Source organism: Myotis daubentonii, chromosome 2 (genome assembly GCF_963259705.1).
Source record: "Myotis daubentonii chromosome 2, mMyoDau2.1, whole genome shotgun sequence".
Taxonomy (NCBI): Eukaryota; Metazoa; Chordata; class Mammalia; order Chiroptera; family Vespertilionidae; genus Myotis; species Myotis daubentonii.
In genome coordinates, this window is record NC_081841.1 from 109,886,280 (window position 1) to 109,903,201 (window position 16,922).

At 42.0% G+C, this 16,922-nt stretch overlaps 1 long non-coding RNA gene across 2 annotated transcripts in view; it reads left to right on the forward strand.

The window, feature by feature from the left end:
• Positions 1-16,922, forward strand: part of LOC132228212 (uncharacterized) — a 48,470-nt gene that overhangs the window by 3,799 nt on the left and 27,749 nt on the right. Inside the window, exon 3 of one of the 2 annotated variants that reach the window (XR_009451306.1) lies at positions 15,721-16,197. The exons of the other annotated variant lie outside the window; for it this stretch is intronic. This is a non-coding gene — a long non-coding RNA (uncharacterized LOC132228212). Of the gene's footprint in view, positions 1-15,720; positions 16,198-16,922 lie in introns of those variants that run through there. 2 annotated transcript variants of the gene reach the window in all.

Here is a 16,922-nt window from a genome sequence, read left to right on the forward strand (position 1 = left end):
TGGGCGGGTCGCACAGGATCAACAGGGTGGGCCGGAGAGAGCAGTTATGGCGGCTCTCAGTCCTGTCCCAAGGGGCTCTGCCTCTCTGAGTCCCAGCACCCGCTGCAAAGCTCGGAGAGAAAGCTGCATTCGCTCTGACCGAAGCCAGACAGTCCCGCTTCTCCCGTTTGAGTCTGGGTCCCTAAAGACTCGCCAGGATCTGGTGCTCAGAGTCTGCGACTCCCTCCCGATTGAAAACAACAACCGCGCCCTCCGCCGCCAGCCCGCTCCGCGCACTCCGCACCTCAGAATTTGACTTCAGCACTGCGCCTCCTCTGAGTGTCCGTATGCGTTTCTCTTTCCTCCTAGTTGTAGGACTTCCACTCAGCCAGCGTTCCTGTGGTTCTGGGTGATGTCCCTTCCGTTTTTTGGTTTCACTTTTGAAGTAGTTGTTCAAAGCAGCAAACTCCGGAGTTAACCTATGCCGCCATCTTGGTTCTCCCCGCCTACAAAGTTTTTGTTGAGAAATCACCTGATGGTCCTATGGGTACTTCCTTGTAGGTAACTAACTGCTTTTCTCTTGCATCTTTTAAGATTCTCTCTTTGTTTTTAACCCTTGGCATTTTAATTATCATGTGTCTTGGTGTGGGCTTCTTTGATTTCCTTTTGTTTGGGACTCTCTGCCCTTCTTGGAATTGTATATTTCTTTCTTTCACCAGGTAGCGGAAGTTTTCTGTCATTATTTCTTCAAATAGGTTTTCAATATCTTGCTCTCTCTCTTCTTCTGGCACCCCTATAATTCGGATGTTGGTACGCTTGAAGTTGTCCCAGAGGCTCCTTACACATTCTTCATATTTTTGGATTCTTTTTTCTTTTTGCTCTTCTGATTGGGTGTTTTTTGCTTCCTCATATTCCAAATCACTGATTTGATTCTCAGAGTCTTCTACAGTTCATTCCCTGTAAATGACTGTTCAGTTCAGTTAGTGTATCCTTCATTTCTGACTGGTCCTTTTTCATGTCTTTGATGGTCTGACTTATTTCCTTGAAATTTTCATTAAGTTCCTTGAGCACCCATATACCAATTGTTTTGAACTCTGTATCCAGTAGTTTGCTTGCTTCCATCTCATTTAGTTCCTTTTCTGGCAATTTCTTCTGTTCTCTCATTTGAGACATGTTTCTTTGTCTCCGCATTTTTTTGGCTGCTTCCCTGTTTTTGTTTCTATGTATTAGATAGAGCTGCTATGTCTTTTGGAATTGGTAGAGTGGCCTTATGTAGTAGGTGTCCTGTAGGGCCCAGTGTCTCAGCCTTCCCAGTCACCTGAGTTCTGTGTGCACTATCCTGTTGTAGTTGAGCATTGATTGCTGTTAGCATCACTGGAAAGAATTGACTTCCAGGCCAATTGGCTGTGAGGACCAGCTGTGACTACAGTGGAAGAGCTGCTGTGCAGGAGACACCCCTATGGAGCAGGATTTACTTCAGTAGGGCTTTGGTGCTCACTGAGTGTGATCCTTGAGTGTGTCACTAATGGATGCTGTAGAGTTGTATTCTGGCATGGTCTGAAGCTGTCTACTGGTGCATGGGCTTTGGGGCCTCCCAGGAGGTGCAAAATCAGCCACTGCTTGTGCCCTGCTTGCTTGTGTTGGGCTTAGAGGTGCCCAGGAGAGGCCAAGCTGTGAACCTTGGCAGGCTGATAGAAGTGCTGGGCCTGGGACCACTTATCCAGAAGTATGGGCACACTGAGTTCAGCTGCTGCTTCTTTGAGAGATTATCGGAAAGTCTGAAGTCAGGACGTCAGACCATTCACAGTTTGGGTAGGGCTGCTAACTGAATGAGGCAGGATCTCAGGGAATCTCCAGGGCAGGGCAAACAGTACAATGGAGACTCAGCTATCACATCTGCCAGTCAGCTCTGTGTGGGACAAAGCTGCCCCCTAGTTCTTTCCCTGAGGCCATACAGTTTAGTTCTTCCCCATACGTCCCTGGATCCTTTCAAGCTGCTTCTGTCCCAGCACTGGACCTCAGAGGGAGTGAGTCTGAGTAAGCCTATGCTGACCCTTTAAGAGGAATTGTCTGTGTCTCCAGCAGCCTCCCTATCACTCAGCCACAATTCCTGCTGTGTTTTACAGCCAGAAGTTACAAGGACTTCTCTTCCTGGCACTGAAACCCTGGGCTGGGGGCACCTTGATCCTTCATGGAGGTCTCCACAGCTAAGATATTTCTACCGATTAAAAACACCCACATATAGGTGTTGGGCCAGCCCATTCCATGTTCCCGCTCCTTCTAACAGTGTCAATGTGGCTACTTCTTTAATGGTCTAGTTGTAGGGCAGTGATGGCGAACCTATGACACGTGTGTCAGAGGTGACACGCGAACTCATTTTTTTGGTTGATTTTTCTTTGTTAAATGGCATTTAAATATATAAAATAAATATCAAGAATATAAGTCTTTGTTTTACTATGGCTGCAAATATCAAAAAATTTCTATATGTGACACGGCACCGGAGTTAAGTTAGGGTTTTTCAAAATGCTGATATGCCGAGCTCAAAAGGTTCCCATCACTGTTGTAGGGCTTCCATTCAACCAGATTTCAGATGGTTGTGAATGATGGTTGTTCTGTATTTTAGTTGTAATCTTGATGTGGTTGTGGGAGGATTTACCTATGCTGCCAACTTGGTTCTCTCCCTGAATGTTGAATTTATTTTATTTATTTATCTATTTATTTTAAATTTATCTTTGTTATTGGAAGTATTACAGATGTCCCCTTTGTGTGTTTGTTTGTTTTCCCATTACCCCCCTCCTTCCCATACCCACCCCTCCCAGGCCTTCACTACCCTATTGTCTGTGTCCATGGCTTATACATATGTGCATATGAGTTCCCTGGTTAATCACTCCCCTCCTACCCCACACATTTTCACCCTGTCCTTCCCTCTGAAATTCCGCAGTCTGGTTCATGCTTCTGTGTCTATTTCTATTTTATTCATCAATTGATTTTGTTCATTAGATTCCATATATGAGTGAGATCATGTGATACTTATCTTTCTCTGATTGACTTATTTTGCTTAGGATAATACCCTCCAGGTCCATCGATGTTGTTGTAAATGGTGAAAGTTCTTTCTTTTTTTATAGCTGCGTAGTATTCCATTGTGTAAATGTACTACAGCATTTTAACCCACTTATCTGCTGATGGGCACTTAGGCTGTTTCCAAATCTTAGCTGTTGTACATTGCACTGCTATGAACATATGGGTGCATAGATTCTTTCTGATTGGTGTTTCTGGTTTCTTAGTATATACACTGAGTGGCCAGATTATTATGATCACCTGACGTTTGTAGGCAAATTAGCTATAATTTCATGCTGAAGTTGCTAGAGGGCCAGACCATTATAAATAGGGAAGCAGGTTGTTTACCACGACAGTAGAAGTGATTTTTTTCTGAAGATATGGGTAAACAATGCGATTTAACAGCCTTTGAATGTGGGATATATTTGAACGTGAGTGGCCAGATTATTATGACCATCACATCAGTACTTCGTTGGGCCACCTTTTGCCTTCAATACTGCGGTGATTCTTCTTGGCATTGACTCCACGAGATGTTGAAAGGTGATGCGAGGAATCTGACACCATGCCTGATGAATAGCACTGTCGAGTTCTGTGAGTTTTGATGGTTGTGGAACCAGCTGCCTGATGGCTCTTTTAACTTCGTCCCACAAATGCTCAATTGGATTGAGATCTGGTGATTGTGGGGGCCACCCAAGCAAGGTAAAGTCTCCCTCATGTTCTTGAAAGCACTCCTGCACAATATGAGCACCGTGGCATGGCGCATTGTCTTGTTGGAAGAAGCCATCTCCATTGTGATATGCCATCAACATGATAGGATGAACTTGATCAGCAATGATACTTAGGTATGTTGTGCTATTCAGACGTTGTTCCACATGAATTAAAGGGCCCAAATCATGCCAGGAAAACATGCCCAAACCATAACACTGCCCCCACCAGCTTGAAGGGTTGTACTCATGCATGTGGGGTGCATGCTCTCATGCTGTTTCCGCCAAATTCTCACTCTGTCATCTGCATGATGCAACTGGAAACATGATTCATCGGACCACATGACTTTTTTCCAATGTTCGACTGTCCAATCCTTGTGTTCCTGTGCGAATTGGAGACGTTTTATCTTGGTAACTGCAGATGCAAAGGTATTCGAACAGGCCTTCGGCTTCCATATCCCATACGATGCAGTGTACGGCTAATCTGCCTACAAACGTCAGGTGGTCATAATAATCTGGCCACTTACGTTCAAATATATCCCACGTTCAAAGGCTGTTAAATCGCGTTGTTTACCCATGTCTTCAGAAAAAAATCACTTCTACTGTCGTGGTAAACAACCTGCTTCCCTATTTATAATGGTCTGGCCCTCTAGCAACTTCAGCATGAAATTATAGCTAATTTGCCTACAAACGTCAGGTGGTCATAATAATCTGGCCACTCAATGTATTTCTAGAAGTGGGATTACTGGGTCTAATGGCAGTTCCAGTTTTAATTTTTTGAGGAAACTATACCAGGCATCCTCAAACTACGGCCCGCCGAAAACATTTATCCGGCCTGCTGGGTGTTTTTGCCGCCACTGCCTGTCCTGCTTAGCAGCCGACTCGTCCCGGGCCCGCAGTGCGCATGTGTGGAATGTCTGAGGGACAGTGAACTGGCCCCCTGTTTAAAAAGTTTGAGGACCTCTGCTCTATACTGTTTTCCACAGTGACTGCACCAGTTTGCATTCTCCCCAACAGTGTACTAGGGTTCCCGTTTCTCCACAGCCTCACCAGAACTTGTCACTTGTTGATTTATTGATGGTAGCAGTTCTGATAAGTATGAAGTGATACCTCAGTTTTGTTTTAATTTGTATCTCTCTTATGACCAGTGACTTTGAACATTTTTTCATATGTCTCTTAGCCATCTGTATGTCTGCTTTGGAGAAGTGTCTATTTAGGTCCTTTGCCCATTTTTAAATTGGATTATTTGCCTTTCTTCGTTAAGTTGTATGAGTTTCCTATATATAAAAATTAACCTTTTATTGGATGTATCATTGGCAAATCTGTTCCCCCAGGCAGTGGGCTCTCTTTTCATTTTGTTGATGGTTTCCTTTTTGCTGTGCAGGAGCTTTTTATTTTGAGGTAGTCCCATTTATTTATTTTCTCCTTAGTTTACTTTGGCCTAGGACAGTGGTCGGCAAACTCATTAATTAACAGAGCCAAATATCAGCAGTACAATGATTGAAATTTCTTTTGAGAGCCAAATTTTTTAAACTTAAACTATATAGGTAGGTACACTGTTATTAACTTAATTATGTTACTCCTAAGGCTTAGGAAGAGCTACATTCAAGGGGCCAAAGAGCTGCACGTGGCTTGCGAGCCACAGTTTGCCAACCACGGGCCTAGGAGATGTATCAGCACACATATTGATATGAGAAATGGCTGAGATTTTGCTGTCTATGGTTTCTTCTAAGAATTTTATGGTTTCACATCTTACATTTAAGTCCTTTATCCATTTGGAGTTTATTCTTGTGCATGGTGTAAGTTGGTGGTCTAGTTTCATTTTTTGCACGTACCTCTCCAATTTTCCCAACACCATTTATTGAAGAGACTTTTTTTTTCATCTTTATTGTTCAGATTATTACAGATGTTCCTCTTCCCCCCCCTCCCATAGTTTCCCTCCACCCGGTTCCCACCCCACCCCAGGCTCTCGCCTCCCCCACTGCCCTCGTCCATAGGTATAAGATCTTTGTCCAATCTCTTCCCGCACCCCCCACACCCCGTACCCCCTGAGAATTGTCAGTCCTCTCCCTATCCATGCCCCTGATTCTATTCCATTCACCAGTTTATTCTGTTCATCAGATTTTTTATTCATTTGATTTTTAGATTCATTTTTTGATAGATATGTATTTGTTGTCACTTTTTGTTCATAATTTTATCTTTACCTTTTTCTTCTTCTTCCTCTTCTTAAAGAATACCCTTCAGCATTTCATATAATACTGTTTTGGTGATGATTAACTCCTTTAGCTTTTTGTCGGTCTGTGAAGCTCTTTATCTGACCTTCAATTCTAAATGATAGCTTTGCTGGGTAGAGTAATCTTGGTTGTAAGTTCTTGCTATTCATCACTTTGAATATTTCTTGCCACTCCCTTCTGGCCTGCGTAGTTTCTGTTGAGAAATCAGCTGACAGTTGTATGGGTACTCCCTTGTAGGTAACTGTTTTTCTCTTGCTGCTTTTAAGATTCTCTCTTTGTCTTTTGCCCTTGGCATTTTAGTTATGATGTGTCTTGGTGTGGTTCTCTTTGGATTCCTCTTGTTTTGGATCCTCTGCGCTTCCTGGACTTGTTAGTCTATTTCTTTCAGCAGGTAGGGGAATATTTCTGTCATTTCTTCAAATAGGTTTTCAATATCTTGCTTGCTCTCTTCTTCTGGCACCCCCATAATTTGGATGTTGGTATGTTGGAAATTGTTCCAGAGGCTCCTTACACTATTTTTTATTTTTGGATTCTTTTTTCTTTTTGCTCTTCTGGTTGGGTGTTTTTTGTTTCCTTGTATTTCAAATCTTTTACTTGATTCTTGGGATCCTCTAGTCTGCTGTTGGAGCTCTGTATATTATTCTTTAATTTCAGTCAGTGTATGCTTAATTTCTGACTGATCCTTTTCCATTTTTTTTGGCATTCCCATAAGATCCTTGAAGGACTCACTAAGTTCCTTGGAGGTCCCTAGAAGATTCTTGAGTAACCTTATAACTGTGGTTTTGAACTCTATGTCCAGTATTTTGCTTTCTTCCATTTCTTTCATTTGTGACATGTTTCTTTGTCTCCACATTTTGGCTGCTTCCCTGTGTTGTTTCTATGTATTGGGTAGCTGCTAAGTCTCTTTGAGTTGATAGAGTGGCCTTGTGTGGTAGGTGTCCACTAGGGCCCAGTGGCTCAGTCCCCCCAATCACCTGAGGTGGACACTCTTGGTGCACCCCTTTGTGGGCTGTGTGCACAGTCTTGTAGTTAAGCCTTGATTGTAGTTGGTATCACTGGGAGGAATTGACCTCCAGGCCAGTGGCTGTGAAGACCAGCTTTGTCTATAATGGAAGAGCTGCTGTGCAGGAGACACCCTTATGGGGCAAGACTTGTTTCAGTGGGGCTTTGGTGCTCAGTGAGTCTGCCTCTTGAGTGTGTCATTTATGGATGTGAAGAGTTGTAATCTGGTATGATCTCACACTGACCACTGGGTACACTGGCTCTTGGATCTCCAAGGAGGTGCAAAGTCAGACACTGCCTGGGGCCACCCAGCAGGATCTACAGGGAGATCTGCAGATTCCTCCTCTTTGTATTGGGTTTGGAAGTGCCTAGATGAGGCCCAGCTGTGAAGCAAGGCAGGCTTCTACTGCCGGCCTTTTGTCTTCATTTGATAGCTTTGGGTCTCCCTGACCCAGCTGTTGCCTATTTCACAGGTTTTAGGCTGTGAAAGGACAGGCCATTCATATGCAAAAGCTGCTGTGCACAGCTTGGGTGGGGTTGTAAATTGATTGGGGTAGGGTCTCAGGGAATCTCCAGGGCGGATCAAACAGCAATGGCTGCCAGTCAGTCCTGCACTGGAGAGGTCCCAGTGTAAGAACAATGACAGCTGCGAGCACCTCCATCTGAAAGAAAGCCGCCCTCATGTCCCCCCCCCCCCGGCCCCCCGATGCCAGATAGTCCAGTTTCTCCCTGTATGTGTCTGGGTCTCCCCAGAGTCTCACCTGGAAATGGAGTTTAGAGCAATCGGGAGCTTGTATCTCCCTCCTGATTAAAAAAGCAGCGCACCCGGGTGCTAGCCTGTTCTGGGCCTCTGCACCTCCTACCAGTCTCAATGCCCTTTCTTCTTTACCTCTCTGGTTGTAGAACTTCCATGCAGCCAGCTTTCCCGCGGTTCTGGATGATAGTTGTTCTGTCTTTTAGTTGTAATTTTGATGTGGTTGTGAGAGGCACCAAGGACAGGGTTTACCTATGCCGCCATCTTGCTTCTCCTCTGAAGGGACTTTTTAATTTTTATTTTTTTATTTTATTGATTTTTTACAGAGAGGTAGGGAGAGGGATAGAGAGTTAGAAACATCGATGAGAGAGAAACATCGATCAGCTGCCTCCTGCACACCCCCTACTGGGGATGTGCCCGAAACCAAGGTATATGCCCTGACTAGAATCAAACCTGGGATCCTTGAGTCCTAGGACCCTTGAGTCCTCAGGCCGATGCTCTATCCACCGAACCAAACTGGTTAGGGCTGAAGGGACTGTTTTGACTACATTGTTTGTTCTTGCCTCCTTTGTCAAATAGTAATTGAGCATAATGGCTTGGGTGGATTTCTGGGTTCTCTGTTCTGTTTCGTTGATCTAAATGCCTGTTTTTTGTGCCAGTACTAGGCTGTTTTGATTACAGTGGCTTTGTAATATAACTTAATATCTGGTATTGTGATCCCTCTAACTTTGTTCTTCTTTTTCAGGATTGCTGCAGCTATTTGGGTTTGTTTTGGTTCCATATAAACTTTTGGAGTATTTATTCTAGATCTGTTAAATATACTGTTGGTAGTTTAATAAGGATTGCATTGAATTTTTAGATTGCCTTTATTAGTAAGAACATTTTAATGATGTTGATTCTACTAATCCATGAACACGGTATATTTTTCCACTTGTTTATATCTTCCTCTATCTTTTTTTTCTTTCCCAAAGTCCTGTAGTTTTCTGAGTACAGATCTTTTACTTCCTTGGTTAAGTTTATTCCTAAATATCTTAATTTTTTTTGTTGTTGTTGCAATGGTAAAATGGATTTTTTTTTTTTTAGTTTCTCTTTCTGAGAATTCATTATTGGTGTATAAAAATGCCATAGGTATCTGGGTGTTAATTTTACCTGCTGCTATGTTGCCAAATTGATTTATTAAATCTGGTAGTTTTTTTGACGGAGTCTTTAGGGTTTTCTATATATAGTATCATGTGATCTGTGAATAATGACAGTTTTCGCTTTCTGCTTTCCAATTTGGATGCCTTTTATTATTTCTTATCATCCCATCTCTATGGCTAGCACTTCCATTACTATACTGAACAAGATTGTTGAAAAAAGCCTACATTCCTGTTCTCAGGGGAAATGGTTTTAGTTTTTCCCCATTGAGTATAATGTTGGCTGTAGGTTTGTCCTATATGGCCTTTATTATGTTGCGGTATGATCCCTCTATTCCTCTTTGCTGAGAATTTTTTATCAAAAAAGAGTGTTGGAATTTGTTGAATGCTTTTTCTGCATCTGTTGAAATGATCATGTGATTTTTATCTTTCAGTTTGTTTATTGACATATCACATTTACTGATTTGTGAATATTGTACCAGCTTTGCATCCTTGGATTGAATCCCACTTGGTCATGGTGTATTATCTTTTTAATGTATTGCTGTGTAGGGAGTGGCTATAGGGTTAAGCCTCAGACTGACCTGTTGGCAAAGCCACAAACAAGTCCCAGCTTAGAGGGCACAGCCCTCTTAGCATAATTAGGGTTGATCTTATGATGCTCCCTAGGTCTTATCTGGGTAGCTAATGGGCCGTGGGAGGTGCAGCAAGTGCTGCCAAAACAAGTGAAACTCACAAGAACATTGTAACTATGGTGACCACTACCTTGTTTACCTCTGGCTATAAAAACAAAGGCTCAGCTTGCAGTCTGGGTCTCTTTCTGTGGCCTTAGCCAAGCACAGGAGATCCACCTAGACCCAGCTTACTCTCTTTTTCTTTTCTTACATCCTTCGCTGCCCCCCTTTTTCTTTTCTTACATCCTTCGCAGCACCGCCCCCCCCCCCCCCCGCCCCGGCTCACTGAACCCTTGGCTATGCTGGCAGGGCACATTGCTGGATCCATTTGCTAATACTTTGTTCAGTATTTTAGCATCTATGTTCATCAGGGATATTGACCTGTAATTCTCTTTCTTTGTAGTGTCTTTATCTGATTTTGGAATTAGGGTAATTCTGGCCTCATAGAAAGCTTGGAAGTGTTTCTTTCTCTTGGATTTTTTGGAATAGTTTTTGGAAGGTGTTTTAGTTGTTCTTTGAATGTTTGGTAAAACTCCTGTTATTCCCAGACTTCAAGATCCCCCAAAGGACACCACCAGGGAGCGCCTAGTCTGATGCAAAAGCATAGAGTCTTTATTCAAGCTGAGCTTGGTCCCTCTGCCTCCACCGGCGCAGCGGTAGGATGTGGGAGGGCCCGGAGTCCCAAGAGAACAAAGAATTTATAGGGCTTGGGGTTGGGGTGTGGGGGCACTTGATCGATTCCGGTTGGTTGAGTGAGGGCCAGGGGCTAGTTTTGCTTGCTTTACCATTGGCTGAGATAAGGGCAGGCTGAGTAACTGATACATTCTGTGGCTTTTCTGGGAGAGGAGTTAGGGACACAGCTATCAGTTCCGTTCTGTCCTTTCACTATCAGTTCCGTTCTGTCCTTTCGTTAGGGACACAGCTATCAGTTCCGTTCTGTCCTTTTCACTCCCCTATGAATTCCTCTGGACCAGGGCTTTTGTTTGCTGAAAGTTTTTTTATTATTGCTTCAATTTTATTAGTAGTTATTGGTATATTCACATTTTCTGATTCTTCCTGATTGAGTTTTGGAAGATTTTATTTTTCTAGGAATATCTCCATTTCATCCAATTAGTCCAGTTTTTGAAATACAGTTTCTCATAGTATTTTTATAAAATCCCTTGTATTTCTGTGGGGTCAGTAGTTGCTTCAACTCTTTAGTTTTTGATTTTCTTTTTTTGGGTCCTCTCTCTGTTTCTTATGAGTCTAGCTAGAGGTTCATCAATTTTGTTTATCTTTTCAAAGAACCAGCTCTTGTTTTGTTTTTTTTAATAATATATTTTTATTGATATCAAAGAAGAAGAGAGAGGGATAGAGAGATAGAAACATCAATGATGAGAGAGAATCATTGTTTGGCTTCCTCCTGCACACCCCTACTGCAGATTGAGCCCACAACTTGGGAATGTGCCTTTGACTGGAATTGAACCTGGGACCTTTCAATTCGAAGGCCAACACTCTATCCACTGAGCAAACCAGCTAGCACAAAGCTCTTGGTTTATTTATCTTTTGTTTTGTTAGTCTCTATGTCATTTCTTTTCGCTCTGATCTTTATTATTTCCTTCCTTCTATTTACTCTGGGGTTGTCTTGTTCTCTTTCCAATTCTTTACGTTTTAGGATTAAATAGTTTATTATTATTTTTTCTTTCTTTCTTTTTTTTTTTTTTTTGAGGTAGGACTGTAGTGTTATGAACTTCCCTCCCAGGGCTGCTTTTGCTGTGTCCCAGAGATTTTGGGTTGTGTGTTTATTTTCATTTGTCTCCAGAAAGTTTTTTATTTGTTTCTTGATCTCATTGGTAACCCATTCATTGTTTAATTACATGTTATTTAGCCTCCATGTATTTGAATGTTTTTGAGTGTTTTTACTGTAGTTGATTTCTAATTTAATTTGATTGTGATCTGAGAAGATGCTTTGGTATTATTTCAATCTTCTTGAACTTGTATAGACTTGTTTTGTGTCCTAACGTGGTCTATCTTTGAAAAGGTCCCATGTGCACTTGAGAAGAATGTATATTGTGTAGGTTTCTTATGAAATGTTCTGAAAATGTCAATTAATTCCATCTGATCTAGTGTGTCATTTGGGATCGCTGTTTCCTTGTTGGTTTTTTGTCTAGAGCAGTGGTTCTCAACCTGTGGGTTGCAACCCCTTTGGGGGTCGAACGACCCTTTCACTGGGGTCACCTAAGACCATCAGAAAACACATATATAATTACATATTGTTTTTGTGATTAATCACCATGCTTTAATTATGTTCAATTTGTAACAATGAAAATACATCCTGCATATCAGATATTTACATCAGGATTCATAACAGTAGCAAAATTACAGTTATGAAGTAGCAACTAAAATAATTTTATGGTTGGGGGTCACCACAACATGAGGAACTGTATTAAAGGGTCGCAGCATTATGAAGGTTGAGAACCACTGGCCTAGAGGATTTATCCAGTGGTGTCAATGGGGTATTAAAGTCCCCTACTATGATTGTATTGCTGTCAATCTCTTCCTGGATATCTTTTAGAAGTTTTTTTTAATGTATTTGGGTGCTCCTGCATTGGGTGCATATATGTTTACCAGAGTTTTATCCTCTTGTTTTATCAATCCCTTTAATATTATGACATGGTCTTCATTATCTGTTGTTATGGTCTTCACTTTGAAGTCTATTTTGTCAGATATCAGTATTGCTACCCTAATTTTTTTTGATTTCCATTTGCATGGAAAAATTTCCCCCCATCCTTTTACTTTCATTCTGTGAGCCCTTTATTCTAAGGTGGGTCTCCTGTAGACAGCATATATATGGATCATACTTTCTTATCCTTTCATCTATGCTGTGTCTTTTGATTAGAGCTTTTAAGTCATTTACATTTGAGGTTATTATTTATAGTTATTTATTGACATTCTTAATCTTTATGCCAGTGTCTCTTTCTATTTCTTCTTTTTTCTGCAGTCTTTAACATTTCTTGCAATGCTGGTGTAGTGGTAATAAACTTTTTTCCTTTTGTTGTCTGGGAAGGTCTTTATTTCATCTTTGATTTTCAATGATAGCTTTGCTGATAGAGTAATTTTGGGTTCATTCCCTTGGTTTTTATTATTTTATATATTTCATGCTATTACATTCTGTCCTGAAGTGTTTCTACTGAGAAATCAGCTTGGAGCTCCCTTGTAGCTAACTTTCTGTCTCTCTCTCTCTTTTTTTTTTTTCTTAAATATATTTTTATTGATTTTTTACCGAGAGGAAGGGAGAGAGGTAGAGAGTTAGAAACATCGATGAGAGAGAAACATCGATCAGCTGCCTCCTGCACATCTCCTACTGGGGATGTGCCCGCAACCCAGGTACATGCCCTTGACCGGAATCGAACCTGAGACCTTTCAGTCCGCAGGCTGATGCTCTATCCACTGAGCCAAACTGGTTTCGGCCTCTCTCTCTTGCAGACTTTAAAATTCCTTCTTTGTCTTTAATATTTACCATTTTAATTAATCCGTGCCTAGGTGTGGGTCTCTTGGGGTTCATCTTGATTGCGATTCTGTGTTTCCTGAACTTGAGTGACTTTTTCCTTCATCAGGTTAGGGATATTTTCTGTCATTATTTCTTCAAGCAAGTTCTTTATTCCTTTCTCAGATTGTGCTCCTTCTGGTATCCCTATAATGCAAATGTTGTTGTGTTTCATGTTGTCCCAAAGCTCCCTTAAACTCTCCTGCTTTTTAATTTGTTCCCCTTTGCTGCTCTGAATGGGTGTTTTATTTCTATTAGATCTTCTTTTTTTTTTAAATTAAATCTTTATTGTTCAGATTATTACATTTGTTCCCTTTTTTCCCCCCCATAACTCCCCTCCTCCCAGTTCCCGCCCCACCCTCCGCCCTCACTCCCCACCCACTATCCTCATCCATAGGTGCACGATTTTTGTCCAGTCTCTTCCCACATCTCCCACACCCCTTTCCCCCCCAAGAATAGTCAGTCCATTCCCTTTCTATGTCCCTGATTCTATTATAATCAACAGTTCATTCTGTTCATCAGATTATTTATTCACTTGATTCTTAGATTCACTTGTTGATAGATGCATATTTGTTGTTCATAATTTGTATCTTTACCTTTTTCTTCCTCTTCCTCTTCTTAAAGGATACCTTTCAGCATTTCATATAATCCTGGTTTGGTGGTGATGAACTCCTTTAGCTTTTCCTTATCTGTGAAGCTCTTTATCTGACCTTCCGTTCTGAACGATAGCTTTGCTGGATAAAGTAATCTTGGTTGTAGGTTCTTGGTATTCATCACTTTGAATATTTCTTGCCACTCCCTTCTGGCCTGCAAAGTTTCTGTTGAGAAATCAGCTGACAGTCGTATGGGTATTCCCTTGTAGGTAACTGAGTTTCTTTCTCTTGCTGTTTTTAAGATTCTCTCTTTATCTTTTGCTCTTGGCATTTTAATTATGATGTGTCTTGGTGTGGTCCTCTTTGGATTCCTTTTGTTTGGGGTTCTCCGTGCTTCTTGGACCTGTAAGTCCATTTCTTTCACCAGGTGGGGGAAGTTTTCTGTCATTATTTCTTCAAATAGGTTTTCAATATCTTGCTCTCTCTCATCTTCTGGCACCCCTATAATTCTGATGTTGGTACGCTTGAAGCTGTCCCAGAGGCTCCTTACACTATCCTCGCATTTTTGGATTCTTTTTTCATTTTGCTTTTCCGGTTGGATGTTTTTTGCTTCCTCGCATTTCAAATCATTGACTTGATTCTTGCGCTCCTCTGGTCTGCTGTCGGGCGTCTGTATAATATTCGTTATTTCAGTCTGTGTGTGCTTAATTTCTAGTTGGTTCCCCAATATAAGATCGAGGGTCTTATTAGTTTTCGTGTAGATCTCATTAAGTTTATCGGCAGCTTCTAAACAGTTCTTGAGAGACCTTAAAAGTGTGGTTCTGAACTCTATTTCTTCCTTTGACAATTTTGTCCTGTTTCTTTGTCTCCGCATTTTGTTATGCTTCCTTGGTGCACCCCCTAGTGGTCTTTGTTCACAGTCTTATAGATAAATCTTGATTGTTGTAGCTAATTCCAGGGAGGGTTTGACCTCCAGGCCAAGTGGCTATGAGAATCAGCTGTGTCAGCAGTGAGAGAACTTCTGTCCTCTAGGGAGGTGCTAATCTAGCCTTTGCCTGAGGCTATCCGGCAAATGCCTCTGTGCAGGGCTTGGGCGGGGCGGGTCACACAGGATCAACAGGGTGGGCCGGAGAGAGCAGTTATGGCGGCTCTCAGTCCTGTCCCAAGGGGCTCTGCCTCTCTGAGTCCCAGCACCCGCTGCAAAGCTCGGGGAGAAAGCTGCACTCGCTCTGACCGAAGCCAGACAGTCCCGCTTCTCCCGTTTGAGTCTGGGTCCCTAGAGACTCGCCCGGATCTGGAGCTCAGAGTCTGCGACTCCCTCCCGATTGAAAACGCCAACCGCGCCCTCCGCCGCCAGCCCGCTCCGCACACTCCGCACCTCAGAATTTGACTTCAGCACTGCGCCTCCTCTGAGTGTCCGTGTGCGTTTCTCTTTCCTCCTAGTTGTAGGACTTCCACTCAGCCAGCGTTCCTGTGGTTCTGGGTGATGTCCCTTCCGTTTTTTGGTTTCACTTTTGAAGTAGTTGTTCAAAGCAGCAAACTCCGGAGTTAACCTATGCCGCCATCTTGGTTCTCCAATCCTATTAGATCTTCTAATTTGCTCCTCAGCTTCTTCTAGTTTATTGTTGAATCCTTTCAGGGTATTCTTTATTTCAGCTATGCCTTTCCTCATTTCCAGTTGATTCTTATTTATTGGGTCACGCTCTCTTTTGCTGTTTGTATAAATCTCATTAATTTTCGTTAAGTTGCTTGTAGTTCTCATTGAATTGTTTAAGTACCCTTATTACCATTACTCTGAATTCTGACATATTGCTTGTTTACATTTCATTTAGATAATTTTATGGCGATCCCTCCTTTTCTTTCATTTGAGGGTTGTCTCTTTGTCTTCCTATTTTTGCTGTCCCTTTGTTTTTATTTCTATGTATTAAATCAAACTGCTATACTTCCTAGATTTTGTGGAGTTGGCTTATAGTAGGTGTTTTAGGGCCCAGTGGTGCAGTCTCTTTGATCTCCTGAACTGAGTGCTCTAGGAGAGCCCCTTGAGATATTTGTGTTCTTTTGTAGTTCTGTCTTGAATGTTATTGGCCTGTTCATTGATGGAGTCTCCTCTCAGGCTGGCTGACTATGTGGCTCACCCTTGACCATGTCATGTGAGCTATTGTGGAGATGCTCTCCTAACAGCAAAATACAACACAACAAAACATGAAACAAAAGAAACAAAACAAAAACATACACAGGACCCCTACAGCACCAACAAAAGCAGCCAGAGAAGAGAGAATTAGGAAAGAGAAAAGAGAGAAAGAATGTTAGAAAGAAGGAAAAATATGAGCTTAAAACAAAACAAAACAAACACAAAAAGCACATTCAAGAGCAACCAACAAAGGGAAGAAGGAATATATAGATACAGATATAAAATAAAGAAAAGAATAAAGAATTAGGGGAATAGAGGAAGGAAAACCATTTAAAGGAAGGGAAGGCCCTGACCAGTTTGGCTCAGTGGCTAGAGTGTTGGCCTGTGGACTGAGGGGTCCCAGGTTCGATTCCAGTCAAGGGCATGTACCTTGGTTGCGGGCACATCCCCAGTGGGATGTGTGCAGAAGGCAGCTGATGGATGTTTCTCTCTCATTGATGTTTCTAACTCTCTATCCCTCTCCCTTCCTCTCTGTAAAGAAAAAAAAAATAAAAAAAAAAAATATATATATATATATATATATATATATATATATATATATATATATATATATATTTGAAAAAAAAAGGAAGAGAGGGAGAAAAAAATTGAAAAGGAAAATATAGGAGAAAGCATATAGAACTAAAATAGGAAAAGGAAAAAAGATGATAAAATAGGAGAGAAAGAAAAGCAAGAAAGAAAAGAGAAAAAAATTGAGTAGTGAAAAAAAAATGAGTAGGAAAAGGAAAGAGGAAAATTATATATCTGAATGTAACAACAGAGATTAGAATAATCCTCCTATCTAATAATAGACAAGCATGGTAATTGACCATACCTTCGCTACGCCTCCCATTGGCTAATCAGCGCAATATGCAAATTAACCACCAACAAAGATGGCGGCTAATTTGCATACTGGAGGCAGGGCGGGTCAGCACCATCCTGCCTGCCCCACCGCCAGCCATCCGGGCCTGCTATCTGCGACCTGGGGTGGCGGGTGTCCGTGTGCGACCTGACCGGGGCGGCTGGGTGGGGCAGCAGCGATCCACCGGCCCGCCCGGGCGTCCCGTGTGTGACCCGCCCAGGCGTCCCGTGTGCA